At 43.1% G+C, this 13634-nt stretch overlaps 1 protein-coding gene across 6 annotated transcripts in view; it reads left to right on the top strand.

Moving 5' to 3' along the window:
- The window catches only part of LOC121592820 (serine-rich adhesin for platelets), a 152686-nt gene that overhangs the window by 56265 nt on the left and 82787 nt on the right, over positions 1 to 13634 (top strand). For all 6 annotated transcript variants that reach the window (XM_041914636.1, XM_041914634.1, XM_041914633.1 and 3 more), the window contains one exon: positions 3649 to 3694. The gene's annotated coding sequence lies outside the window, so the exon portion shown is untranslated. The remainder of the gene's footprint in view (positions 1 to 3648; positions 3695 to 13634) is intronic.

Genomic DNA, 13634 nt, shown 5'->3' with positions numbered 1-13634 from the left:
ATATGTTTGCTATACTTATGGTCCAAGCACGAAGGGACTGCTTCTTAGGAACAGTAAGGAAAGAACGTGCTTATCCGACTACCGCCAAGAAAACAAAAACAAACATCGCTTGTGTTTGTTTCGTGTTTAAGCTGCTGTTGTTTTCCGTAAACTCGAAACAACAACGTCCTGCGTGTGTTTTTGCTAAAATTCGTGATGTCATGCAGTCCTCATCGCTTTAAACTGTTTGTAATGAGTTTGCTACATTACTCTCTTGTACTAAGCTTTGCTAAGATTTCGTTTATTTCCTTTACATTTTGTTTGAAAGCATGAGTTTGACAATCGACAACAGCCTCGTGATAGCTTCAAGTAACCAAAATTTCTCACTCCGTGTGCTATTGCTTACAATGAAACCTCCCGTTTTTGGGGGACGTCAATTTTGTTCCTAACCCTCGCCCTGCTGCGTGTATACACGGTGCAAGGGTGTTAGAGAGAAGGTGATGGCCACACTGCGTAATCACGCTAATGACTGCCGGCGGCGGCTGTAAGTGACCCCCGGAGTGACATGATTGCATTGAGAAGCTTTTCTCTCTGCATTTTTAAGCGGGAGTGTGAGTGCAGCTTGAGCTTCAGGAAGTGTAGAGTATGGGTACTGTGATAAGGGCTTGGTGCGATTTCTCTTTCACAAGGGCGGTTTCGGATGCGGTAAGATGCTTAGCTTGGCTGAGTGAAGAGTAATTTCTTCTTTTGGCTATTGAAGTTTATTTTATACGACAAAGAAAAAAAAACGTTTGAAACTATTTCTAAGACAACGGGTGAAGTAATACAAAGTATGATTGAACTAAACACTTCTGACAAACATATAGTAATTTTAGTTTTTTTGAGATATTTTAAAATCGTGAAACCGAAGGTATTCTTTATATTTCACTTCAAAGTTAAGATTTCGTCAGATTACCGGGTTTCGTAAACCTAGTGTTAATTAACAAAATAATTAATGATAAAGCTATTATTGTTGAAATTTCAACATAATTATTGTGTAGTTGCACCTTATGGCATTAAAATTTGTTTGTTATTTGTTTACATTACTCGTATTTGTAACCAGTTTGAATAACGATTTTGTTTGCTTTTGCTTTCTTTTAACTTCGTCAAGTTTGCTGTAATTTCTAACGAAATTGTGTTCATTTTTTAGTTTAAAGGCGTTTTGTATGAAGTGGAAAAGATTATAAAATGAATAAAAGATGTTTGTGAATAAAGTTGACTAATTTACGATTACAAATTATGCAATTGTATCTTTGTTCCAGTAAAATTGTAGGTTAATCAAACACAAACATACATATTATTTATTTAATTTAATTCATATCGGTACATTTACAGATCTGCGCAAGAGCTAGAAGAAACCAATTAGAGTGAATTATATGCTCTCGGAGTCGTACAATCTACACTTTGCTAATTATTCTTACCCAATAAAGATCAAATTTCTCAGAACCACATTAAGCTAACACAGTAACACAGTGTGTGTTTCGTCTTACTCCTCTACATTCTAACCCCAAGCTGATTCCTTTCAAAATCCCCCATTAGATCGAGGGACGGAATACGGTGGAAATACGTGCATGTGATGTAATTGCCGGATTAGACACTCTGAACAGCAATATGGCAAAGGTACGGTTGCTGTGCGATAAGGGATAATACAACGACCATCCGCTGGCCATATTGCTGTTGCTCCGATGTGTCCGATACCACCGAGACCCGGTTGCTGGAGGGATGAAGCACGACTTCGGCACTGGTTGTGATAAGAAGATTAACAAGTACCAGCATCCTTAGCGATGTAGCAAATCATCGAACCGTAGAAATACATCCATGCCTTACGGGGGCTGGGTTTAAAGGCATGCTGCAACTGCAATGGCCCGTCAATGGGAAGTTTGTACGAGTGCAAAGCTCCTTAAAGCACACTGCCATGGCAATGGGGAATGGGTACGTAACAACTGAGACGTCAGCGCCGCATTGAACTGGGTCACTACTGGGAGCAGTTGATTGTGTATTAAGGCAAGAATTTCAACCCGTAGAATGCAGTTCGGTTGGCGAAGGAAAAGTCGCTCAAAGGTGGTTTCTGTTTTTTGTTTGTGTTGTTGTGTGCAAAAACCACTTTTCACCATCGTCCACTCTCCTTGATCGTGATCTTACGCGGCATATGCCCACACATGGCGGGATAGAGTGGTAAAAGGGTGGCCCTACCAGCAGCCCACCCGCAGCCTGCGGACGTGTTGGCATTCTGGTACGATTTTACTTTTCACCTGTCCCTAACCGCACCCAAGACGCACCCGCGCGGGGCCCGAGGGGGATTTCGAAATGCGTGCCGGTTGCCTTTTTTTACTTTGCTTTGCCTCGTGTCTTTATCTCCCGCCCCATATCGTCACAGTCGCAGTGTGTACAGACGAAAGAAAGTTGACCAGCAGCAGCGCATACACACCCAGCACACGAATCTCGGTTCGTTTTCACGGTGCTGTCCCTCTCGATGCTCTGTTGACTGGGTGTAATTTTCACCGCTTTCGGGGGGTGTTCATGTCGTGTCCAAGGGTGGGCAAGGGAAGCAAGGGAGTTTCGTCGCTTACCTTCCCATTGCCCCATGCCATGGCTTGTCTGCCGTGCGACGTATGCAGCGCACGTTTCATCGCAGACACTGGGAGTTTCGTTCTGGTAGAAAGTTGGAACTATTTTTATCGTTTTGTACGACCTTTTTTCGCTTCCTCCCTCTCCTCCTCCTCTGGCTCTTGCCTCTGTCTAATGCTGACCAGTCTCGCCCAATTACGGATATGATATGTTCCCCATGCTGATAGCGCAACACGCGAACGGCTGGGCTTTGCGTGTGGGATATGTTGTTTGTTTTTGTCCGCGCGATTGAAAGCTCGTGGGCGCGGCCGACAGAAAGGTTAGAAATCGAGCGCAAATCTACGAAATCGCGAACGTTCGTGGGCGAACGTTTTTGGGTGGACGGAGGGCCTAAATTTCATGCGGAAAGGGTTCAGATACGCTCGCGTGTGCGTTTATTAGCTTACAGTTGTAATGCCTTGGGGATCGCTTTGCTCCAATTTCGGGATTTAAATACTTATTTATACATTTTTTAATTTTTGTAACTAGATAAACGTCTCAAGAATAGATAATATATAAGAATTTTGATCCACTGTGAGTGTTTATAAGCATTATACAAATTTCAACTACACCCAACATGAACGTGATAATTATTAATCAATATAAATTAATTGATTAATTTAAGTTTTTATTATTTTATTATATATTATTATATTTTTAACTTTTATTGCAGAGGAAATTGTTCAATAATAATTTGGAAAAAATAGAAGTTAATCTGTAAATAATGCGAATTTCTGATATACCCATATTATATATATTATTATATACCTTATTAATTATTAAATGCATTATTGAAAACTCAGCAATGAATTTTGCTGCTCAGTTTCATTTCCCAGGATCGATCATAATAAATATGAAGCGTGTGTAATTGTAATGAAATCAATCAAATTAATTGCTGTAGCGTTAAAATATCAGCAAACATGTAAATACACATTCAAACAACACAGCAAACATTATCGGCCCCTGCCGCGTAACACGATATTAACGATGCATTTTTTGCACTCTCCCTTTCTTTGCTTTCAGATTAAAACGCTTGCCCGGAAGAAGTAAAAACACGCGCACACAAAAGGTGAGAGGCCATGGCTATTTATTTTTTTGTATGTTAAAAAGTTCAGATTTTTTTGTTTTGTTAACCCCATCGCTCCAACCATCAACATTAACCGATGCTCATGGAGTGTGCTTTTCTCACTCCCCGGTACGCAACGCGGATGGGAAATAAATAACGTTTCAGGCGTCAGAGCAAATCACGCGTTTTTTACTGCTCGGTCGGCCATTATTAATTGATGGTAGAAATAAAGAAAATTAATTTTGTTAATGGTGTGCAGGAATGTGTCAACAAAAAATAAGCGTGGAAAAAAACGGGCAGTTTATGTCCATGTGGGTGGAAAATTTGATTAAAAATGTATGGCTCACTATTTATCCGAGGTGCGAACTTTACCGCAAATTTGTCACACATTGTTCTTTCACCGGCTTGCCTTGTCTGCTCTACTCAGCTGAGAACGAGAAGCTGAAGCTTTTGTCTGCTGTGTCTGGTGCGAGAAAAAAGCCACTAGGGGGGAAAAATTGCTTGAAAACTGATTGAATTTAATAATTACGCGCTCGGAGCGAACCGAACGGGTGCACCATCTTGTCACACGGACAAGCAAAATTGATGGTCCAATATTGCGAGCTAGGACGAGAGAAAAAATGCCACCAACAGACCGATACAACAGGCGAAATGACATGACGACATTGACTCCGTATAACGACAATGTTCGACAATGTTCGCAGTGTTGAGCGCCAACCAACGGACGAACACGGTTTGGATGTCGGCTGGTTTATTTTTTGTTTTGCTCGCTGTATGAACACCGCCAGGGGACCGGGGACAGGCGAAACTGATCTCCTTCTATGCTGTCTGGCTTCTTTCTTGCGGTGAGGTACCCGTGCCGGTCTTTTTCGTCCCCAGCGGGTGAGGCGCAGTTGTGCGATATGTAAGTACCGATGTAGGAACGATTTAATTACAACTGGTTTACAACTCATCGGCTGTAACGGGCTGGGCGTTGCGGGCTGCCGTTTGGCGCCGGTCATACAGGCAATGAAGCGTGCAGCTCGTCATTGCAAGGCTGTGACATTTGTTTCGAAATTCGTTTGCTTGTGTTAAAGTGTGCTGGTCAGGTCTGGTGGATGTGGTGATTATCTGTGCAACAATTGAAGATGGGGTAAGATTCTATTGATTGTCAGTGCCTCGGCGGTTGTACCTGTCATTGAGGGTGGGTGTTGGATGGTGCAAATTAAGCACAATTTGCGTAATTGTATGATGATTGAGTTGTATGCTGTGTGCACTATGTCTATATTTAATGCAGTTGTATAAGAAATTACCGAATGTAATCTTCTACTCGTTCGTAGTTCAAATAAATTTAGAGTTAAAAAAATCAAGAAGAGTGTCTAGCTAATGTATGTATGTGTTACATTCAATTTTCTTTTACTATTTCATATTTGACAAAGTGTGATAAGTTGAACATTTGAAACTTTGCCAGTATTTTTTTTTTTGTTTGGGCAAATAGAGTTCATTCGCGGTGTTTTGATCCCTGGCAATAGTACAGTCAACTCTCTCTTATTTGAGAGGCGATGGGACTGTCGAATAAGAGGGGTTTACAAATTACAGAGGTTTAAAGTGAATGAAAGGTCCATACAAACAAGAAAGAGACAGAACATTTAGTATGCAGCCTTAACTGTTGCTATAGGAAACTGCGAACACGATTGCCAATTTGAGCATACATCATTCAATAACCATGGCAACACCATACACAAATAAGGGGGATACAAATTTCAGAGGTTTTCCTAATTAGAGGAACAAAAATGTACTGAAAATCAAGAAACTGTGCAAAATGTTCAAATAAGAGAGGTTTTTCAATTTGGAGAGGTGTCAAATAAGAAAGGGTTCACTGTATATCAGTGTGAGATTTAGCAATCCTAAGCCTCCTATGATTGATTTGATTATCCCATGTAATAGATAGGATAAAGGTTCTTCTATCGGTTGTCATTAAGGGCTTTAATTTCCAATAAAAAGCCAAGCCTCATTCTTATAAAAATATTAATTTTATTATTATTATATTATTGTTTATTGGCTTTGTTGAAATCATTAACTTGCTCGTAATGTTACAGCAAAATAGAAAATCATGAGTTGAACAACTCATACACCAGTTGTTGGTTCTCAGTTAGCTGAAACGTCAATCAAAAATTGAAACATGAAAATCAATAGAGTCATGAACGAGTACGGTTAATTGAATTTTGATTGCAATAATAACCACAAACACATAATAAAGGAAAATGGAAACAAATTCACCTTGAACTTCGCGATTCGTCAAATTACAATTGAAAAAGGCTACAATTAACCAAACGCCAAAAAATGGATCTTGAAAGGAATGAAACCAGATTTAAAAAGTTATTTCAACCCACCCCAGTTCCTGTTCCGGGTTTTGGTTGTTTTTTTTTGTTTCGTGACCAACCCTAATTAAATGCTACGCCGATCGCATTACACTGATGAGAGTTTAAAAAATAGCCTCCAGGTCTCGAAAGACAAGAGCGTCGAGTCCGGTAAATCACGCGTACTCAACCGTGTACCACGCACATGCTGACGTGAAGAAACACTCCGCCTCACACCAAAACATGTCTCAACCCCCGAACGATGCGGTGATTAGTGTTATTACTCTAATTTGGGACGCATTTGGACACGGACGGATCCGGTGTGGAGTCCAAACAGGGAAGGAGTAGCAGGCGACCACCGCAAAGCTGTGCTTATTTCCAGGGTCAAACGCACGCACACATGTGCCGGGTCTGCCGGCGGAAGATGCTGGAGATGATGCTGAAAAATGTGTAGCAACTGTGTAGCACTACTGTGTTGCTCGGCGATGTTGAAGCAGTAATCGCCTTTAACCATCGGTTCAGAACGCGAGGTAAAGTGATCGCTATTTTGCACCCAGCGAGAGCCAGCACAGTTGCACATTCCGGGTTGATGAGTTTCACATATTTTGCATGGCGCAATGCGTTGCCGTATTGTTTGCTTCGAACCCAGGGTACACCCAATCTACATCTTCAGCCGGTAAAGTCGATCCTATTTGTGCACATATGCAGAACCGCCGCAGTGAGAGACAATTACCCGACTGGCAAAGAAAAGAAACAAACTACCCCCGGAGACGCCGTTGCTAAGCGAACCAGGTCAGCTCGGTTGAGGAGTTTTGGAGGCTTCGGCGGAGGCGGGTTTGGAAATCTCGGCAAAACTCGACCAATTTCACTTGCATCGAACCAGAATCGTATCGTTTCACGTTCAACCACCGTGAACAGGGGGAAAGAAACCAAAAACCAAACAAAAAAAAACACATTACAGTAAGCAAAGTCTTCTTTTGTGGTGGTGCTTTGCCAAGTGGGGGAAGCAGATTAGGAAATGAATCGTGTGGAATCATGAGATAATGAGGGGGGTTTTGGAGGCTTCAAGTGAGTTTGTGAGTTCACTTATCCTGCCCATTAGGTGGTGAAATAGCGAAATCAAGGTTACCAGATACGGCTGAAATGGTTCCCGTACCATACTGGCGCCGGTGTGTGTCAACTGGGTTGAGTAAAAAGACACAGAGCACTTAGTCTGTGTGAGAAAGATCGTTTATGGTGTGCATTGCATTGCATTGGTTGAAATGAGATGTTTATTCGGTTCATGATTTGGAAATTAAAATTGGCGTTTAAAATTTCACAGCTTGTTTTCAGGATATTGCATGTGCAGGATGCTTTGTAATTGCAGCTTTTCTAGACATGTAGACGGAAGTACAATCTATTTTATTACCTAAGTTTAACTCCAATGACTCCGAGATAGTTGAGGTCCGCCGTAAGAGCTGGCCAAACTACTAATTCGATAATTACTCTCTGGACACTCCGGTCTCGAGATCTCGATCTGGAATTTCAACTTAGTTTCTGTTTGTACACCAACGCCCCACTCCCGTGAAGAACCGCTCTGTGTTTGTGCCTCTATTGATGTTCAATGTTTTATGCAACAGTTCTGCACACGATCGCAGAAACATACCGTCGCAGCTTCGAAAAGGCCACAGACAGTGGCGTTAAAATGCCAATGCATTTACGTAACAACGGTCTGACGGCTCTTCACCCATTTGCTGGGACGCTTGCGCCTTCCGCACACTGTCTTAACCTTCTGCAATAATGGCTGGCGGGTTGAGATCTGTTCTGCGCTCTCTGTCTGTTCGGTGGCGGAGTGGCCATCTTAAAGCACCTTTTTTGCATCGTCTGACTGGGAGTGACTGGGGTTGCCGTTCCCTTTAAGTGGGGCTAGAATCTTTCAAGGTACGCCGGTTTGAGTGATTTCTTTGGCACGCTCTCCTTCACCGAAGTGCCTGTGTGTAGTGGAAGCAACACGCCAGTAAAGGTCCAAGGCGCAGTGCAATATAGCAAGATTGCGCTTGGACTGGTTTAATAGACACGCTTTCAGGCACTTGCGAACTTAAGAATAAGAGCTCTGGACCAAGGAGTCGTGGAGAATACCGTGCAGCGATGCTTTAAATTTAATCTGGACATTAGGCTGGAAGGGACAAATATCACTACAAGATTCGTGTCCTTCTGCTCAGGGTTTGTGTAGCCATTCTGGTAGACTGGGCGCTTGCTGTCCAAACTTGTTCAACGATTGGATACTTACCGTTGGTGAAACATGTTTTTCGAATTACCGTGCTCGTTGACATTTGCACAGATTAAAACGTTATCATGCTTTAACTTTATTTTTTCGTGCACACCGTATCAACTGCCATTGCCTTCTACCATCCCAGCATGTTTGACATGTTTGGCATTTATCGACAGCAGCTAAATTCCATTCCCTTTGGAATGTAATAACGCCAGAAGTCATCCCTTTAAAAAGGGAGAATTGGTGTTCGAAAAACAACAGCAACCTAAAGACGTCTTCATAGTAACGGCGGCCTCTCCTTGCTGTGAAGTGGGATGGGTTTAGGGTGCACCACGACCGGAATGTAGGCAACAATGTAGCCACATTGAAATGATATTTTGCTTCTGTTAGACGAATACATACACACACACTCAAACAGACGCTCTAACCAGTCATCGTGGAATGCATCGTTTTGTGGTTTGCGACCTAAAATCTGAGCGCCATGCCCCTTTAAATGCCATTCACCCGATCGTTTGCGGGCTGTCTCGCCATCCTCCGCTGCCCTTCCTTTTGCGCGGTGTGCAGCAACCTTGCGAAGGGGATTTGTATTACATTAACATATATCATGCTTCTGTGGTTTGCGCATAGTGGTGTTGTGTGAGTGTGTGTTTTTTGTGGGTACTTTTGTGCTCATCTCATTCACCTTTTTTACCATTAATTGTCTCTGACCGATTCGCCAACCTGGTCTAGTACGAGCGGTGAACGGTTGGGTGGATCAGCCTTTCCTGTAGAAGCTTTTTTCAATTGCAACCAATATTGAACAGCTCGGGCAATGGCCCCGAGACACAGAGAACGAAACCTTCACATCTGAGTCAAATTATCCAATAAAGAGCAACAAGCGTACCCTTACCGTCTGCTTGCTTTGCCCTACCGAGCAGGGGTAGGGTTTCGGTTTCAGCAACGGGCTTCGAGCACTGAACGATAGAGAGCGCTGACATTAAGGTCTTGTGAAGTGGTGGTGTTCAGTACTGGGCCGTTTGGATGGTCTTGCCTCCACCACCACCACCACCAACACGCCTGCAAGTGGCCGGGAAGTGTATATTATTTTTTGTTATTATTTTAGCTCTGTTTTGTAGGCTGCTCCTCCTTGAGTATGCACATTTTTGTCCCGCAAAATGTCAATGTAAGCTGTTGGCATTTGTGTTTGTGCTTTAATGCTCGGATGCTCAGACGTGCATACGTTCTGTCGCTTACTAGAGGGGTTTATTTGGATGCTTAATTGTGAAAAGCACTTGGATGAGGTCTATTGTTCATAATGAAGGGGCAAAGGTTATGTTTTTTGTTGTTGTAACATGTAAAATGAATTTGAAGAGGTAATGAACAAATGACCCAACCCAACACGCTACGCTGCCATGGTAATTGCAGATATGATGTAGTTCTGCAGCTATTGGGTAACGGGTAATGATGAGAGTACTTTTTTCATGAAAAGCATTCTATCACTTGATGAAGAACAATATTTCCAATATAAATGGGATTCCCAAATTCAAAACACTTTAAACCAAAGAAAATATCTTATGAGTTTGGTACTGGTATAGGTATAGCCAAGGCTATTCATAAATTAAAGTGTTTTCCCTTTATACTCTCATTTTTCAATACTAAACACATTGCAAACCTCCGTAACACAGGTAACAAGCAGAACTCTGGCTTTTGGGTGTATTAAAAGCCAATAGAATTAATTTACAGCAATTTATCGCCAAGACAAATGCACAAAATTCCTCCAATGACTAGACGAAAGATTTGAATTGAAATCAAATTGATGATCGCGCACTACCGGAGATTCCCTGCAAGCTCTCGAAAGTAGAAACACCTCTTTACCTTTACGTTACGGATGACATCAATCAAAGGCCACCCGTCCCCGGTGATGTAACATTTAATTGCATTTTATCAGTTCAATCTGCATCTTGCAATTTCCGAAGCGCTCCGTCGGCATCTCTCCGTCTCTACCTGCACTGCACCATCATTACGTCATTTGCGAATAGTCAATGGTTCAAATTTGTCACCCGTGCCCGTATCATCGCCCGAATGCTGTGCACCGTTGATGTCTTGGAGTCATTAAAATATCGCGCGAGTGCTTGATACTCATTGAAACTGAGCTTGGCAGCCTTGGGGAAGGAACAGTGCGAGATGAAAAATTGCTGCAGCAGTGTTCCAACAAACGCTAATACCCTCGCGACACTACTACGGGTACCGTATCTCCCTCGCTATCGCAAACTCTTGAGCCATTCTTTAAGGTTTCGAACCGACAGAAAAGCTCAGTAGCTATGAGCTTGCCTCGGAGGTTTCCTGTGGAAGTGGAACAGTTTTTTGCAAAAATCGCCCAAAGAGTAAAATCTTGCTGGAAACAGGCGCACGGCTGTAAATGAAAGCCGCGCGGCGCCCGGTAGGGATATATAATTGATTGACTTCTTAATCAAATTGGACAGCGTTCGATTTCCGTACCAGCATTTGGGGGGGGGGGGAGGGGGGGGTTCTGGAGGGAGAAGCGAAACGGCGGTAATGCTATATTTGTCATGATAAAAAATTAAAACCTCACCAGCTAGGAAAAAGGGGGTTTTGTATTAATTTCCTCTCGACACTGGAGTTTAACACCGAACCGTTTCGGTCGGTGACAGCTCATTAAGTAGAGCACGGTGAAACTGGTTGGTGGAGCGTGGGGAACTCCAACGGAACTGACCCTTTTTCGAGATGCCAGTTACATAACCAATCAGCATCCGGGCTGAGCAGCATTGGAAGCGTTCTGTTGCCTGGAACCCGGTCCTACCAGATCGGATCGGTGAGTTCATTTAGCATGCTCCAGTTCGTATCCGGTGCGGTGGGGTTGGAGCGAAAACAAGGGACTTTATTAATCGTCCACCCCTCCTCCCCCACAAAAACCCAGTACCAGGAGCTTCCTGTCGATGAAGTGAAGATTGATGAACTTGGTGGCAGGCGTCCGTGCTGCAGTGGGTAAGATCTGGATTGAAAACCTTTCATCGGGAGATTGTTTTACGGCGCCGCGTTGCTTACAGAAACGCTGAACCCTCGCGCGAAACCAACGACAGCCAGCGCTCCCAATTGTCATTAGGATCGAAAACGAGAACGTTGTTTTTCGCAAGCGTTACAAAATGTATCGCCTCATGCAGAACCCGCGCAGAACGAGCACGACTGTGGTAAAGCCACGAGAAAGAGAAACCTCTTTCAATTACTCAATTAAACTGTGCCAATTTTACATAATTTTACACCTGACTTGGCACGATTTGCTGAAGCAGTGGCAGCATCAACCGGCAAGCCCTGGGCAACACACGAAAAAGAACGAACGTCTGCGCGCGGTGGGGTTAATGGCAGTTACATTACCACAGCCCGGGCTGTACACAACCATCGTCAAGGCGGGGGTTTGCCTGGGACGCTTGTTGGAAGCACCGCTGGGAACGCCGAATCGGTAACGGATGAAATTCGGAAAATTGGAAAATTCTTGTACCCCCTTCACCGGCCCGGGCTGTCCCACTTCCACAACCCCATCATCGTCATCATCAGGCGGTTGCTGGCGTCTGTTACACCCTCAAGTGCGTGGGCTTGGGGTGGTGTGTGTGTGTGTGTGGTACGGATGTAATTTGATTTAAAATTAAACAACACCCATGGAATCGGCACCCAGCACGGTGTGTCAAAGTACACAACCGTGCCTGGCAGGTGTTGTACACACGCGGGACGGTTTCTTCACCCACGTCCATTGACTTCGGGGCTTGGGGAAGGCTGCGAAGGGAATGGAAGACGGGAGGGGCTTCCGAATTACTGACCTATCCCTTTTGTACGCCCGACAGATTCTGTGCGACACGTTAGGTTCGTTCGTTTGGCGTGTGATCTTTCTCTCTCTTTCCCTCTGCCTCGCTCTCTCTCTCTCTCTCTCTCTCTCTCTACATATCTCTCTCTGTCTATATATATCTCTCTCTCTCTATCGCTTTTTGGTTGCTGATGATGATGAGGAAATTACATTTTACGGCACCTTTTCTGCACGCCGGCGGTACAATGGCGCTTGTTGCTTAATGAGGTTAATTCGGAGATGCGACGCCGTGGCGAAGGAGAATTCTGAGAGGATACATGAGCTGTTGTTTTGCATCGTTTGCACGAGACCGGCTACAGCATCTATATAGTACATAGTTTAGTGAGATTGGCTTTGTTATATCCATAGATATGCAATTAATAATCTTATTTTGAAATGGCTTTGAAAATCGCTATAAAATAAGATTTTGTTTATGTTTTTTCGGTTTATACAACATGTATGTATTGCGGTCCAGTCGTCAACTCGAACGACTCAATCACATACCCGTCATTGGTTCAAGCCTAGAATGGACCGTCACCCCGTAGCATGGATTGACTATCCGGCTGCGTGATAATGAATAAAGTCTCGAAAGCCTGTATAGGCCGGCATGTCTGCGGAGGAATGCGGTGGAATAAATGAATATTATGTACTTCTTTTATTTAGTACGCTGCATCGAAATATTTTCTAGTTCAAATATTTAAACTGTCTGTCCTTTTGCTTACTTTAACTGATTTGATCTTTGATCAATGGTATGATCTCTTTAGATATTCAAAGAGATTAAGTTCTCCTCTAGAGATTCATGAAACTAGTAATAAAGAACATTAGGGAAATTTAACTGAGAATTAGGGAAACTTAAGGCATTCATGATTCTTTAACGATACATGATTCTATAGAGTTTTATGAATCGTTTATGATGCATTAATTTTGAAATTTGAGATTCACATTCATTTGTTTACTTTGCAGATTTCTTCAGATTCGTTAAACTAAATCAAATATATTTATATATAGTCTAAATTGATTGCGCAAATCGAACCACTACTCATTTATTAGCTCAATGCCATTAAAGTTTTCGATTAGTTTTAAACAATATAAAGAACTCAAAAAAAAGCTCAGTGAAAGGGAAACAATAACAAAAGCATAACATATCAGCCACGTTTTCGATTTCCAATTGATTTCCCTCCATTCTGGTTCCCTAGAGAGAGAGAGAGAGAGGACTTACCAAAAAAAAGTCCCTTCACTTCACGATCACCCTAAACCTCGTGTCGATGTCGGATGATGCCGGTTTAGAAATGGAAATTAATTTACCTCTCCCGAAGAGGCCCCTCACACAGATTATAAAAAAAGCACCAGAACAGCCGTCTCTCGATCCTCGACAGCTCGTCATGCAGAGCGAATTAATTGTAACCGCGCGTGACGTTTAGATCGTGCCCCAATGTCGACGCGGGTCGGGGTGTTGATTGCGGCAGAGCGGCTCATTTTGTGTGGAGAAGAAACAATGGTAAGGTTTTTTGCCGCTGT

Source organism: Anopheles merus, chromosome 2L (assembly GCF_017562075.2).
Source record: "Anopheles merus strain MAF chromosome 2L, AmerM5.1, whole genome shotgun sequence".
Classification (NCBI taxonomy): Eukaryota; Metazoa; Arthropoda; class Insecta; order Diptera; family Culicidae; genus Anopheles; species Anopheles merus.
The sequence above is the reverse complement of the archived record's forward strand: the minus strand, read 5'-3'. Positions and strand labels throughout refer to the sequence as shown.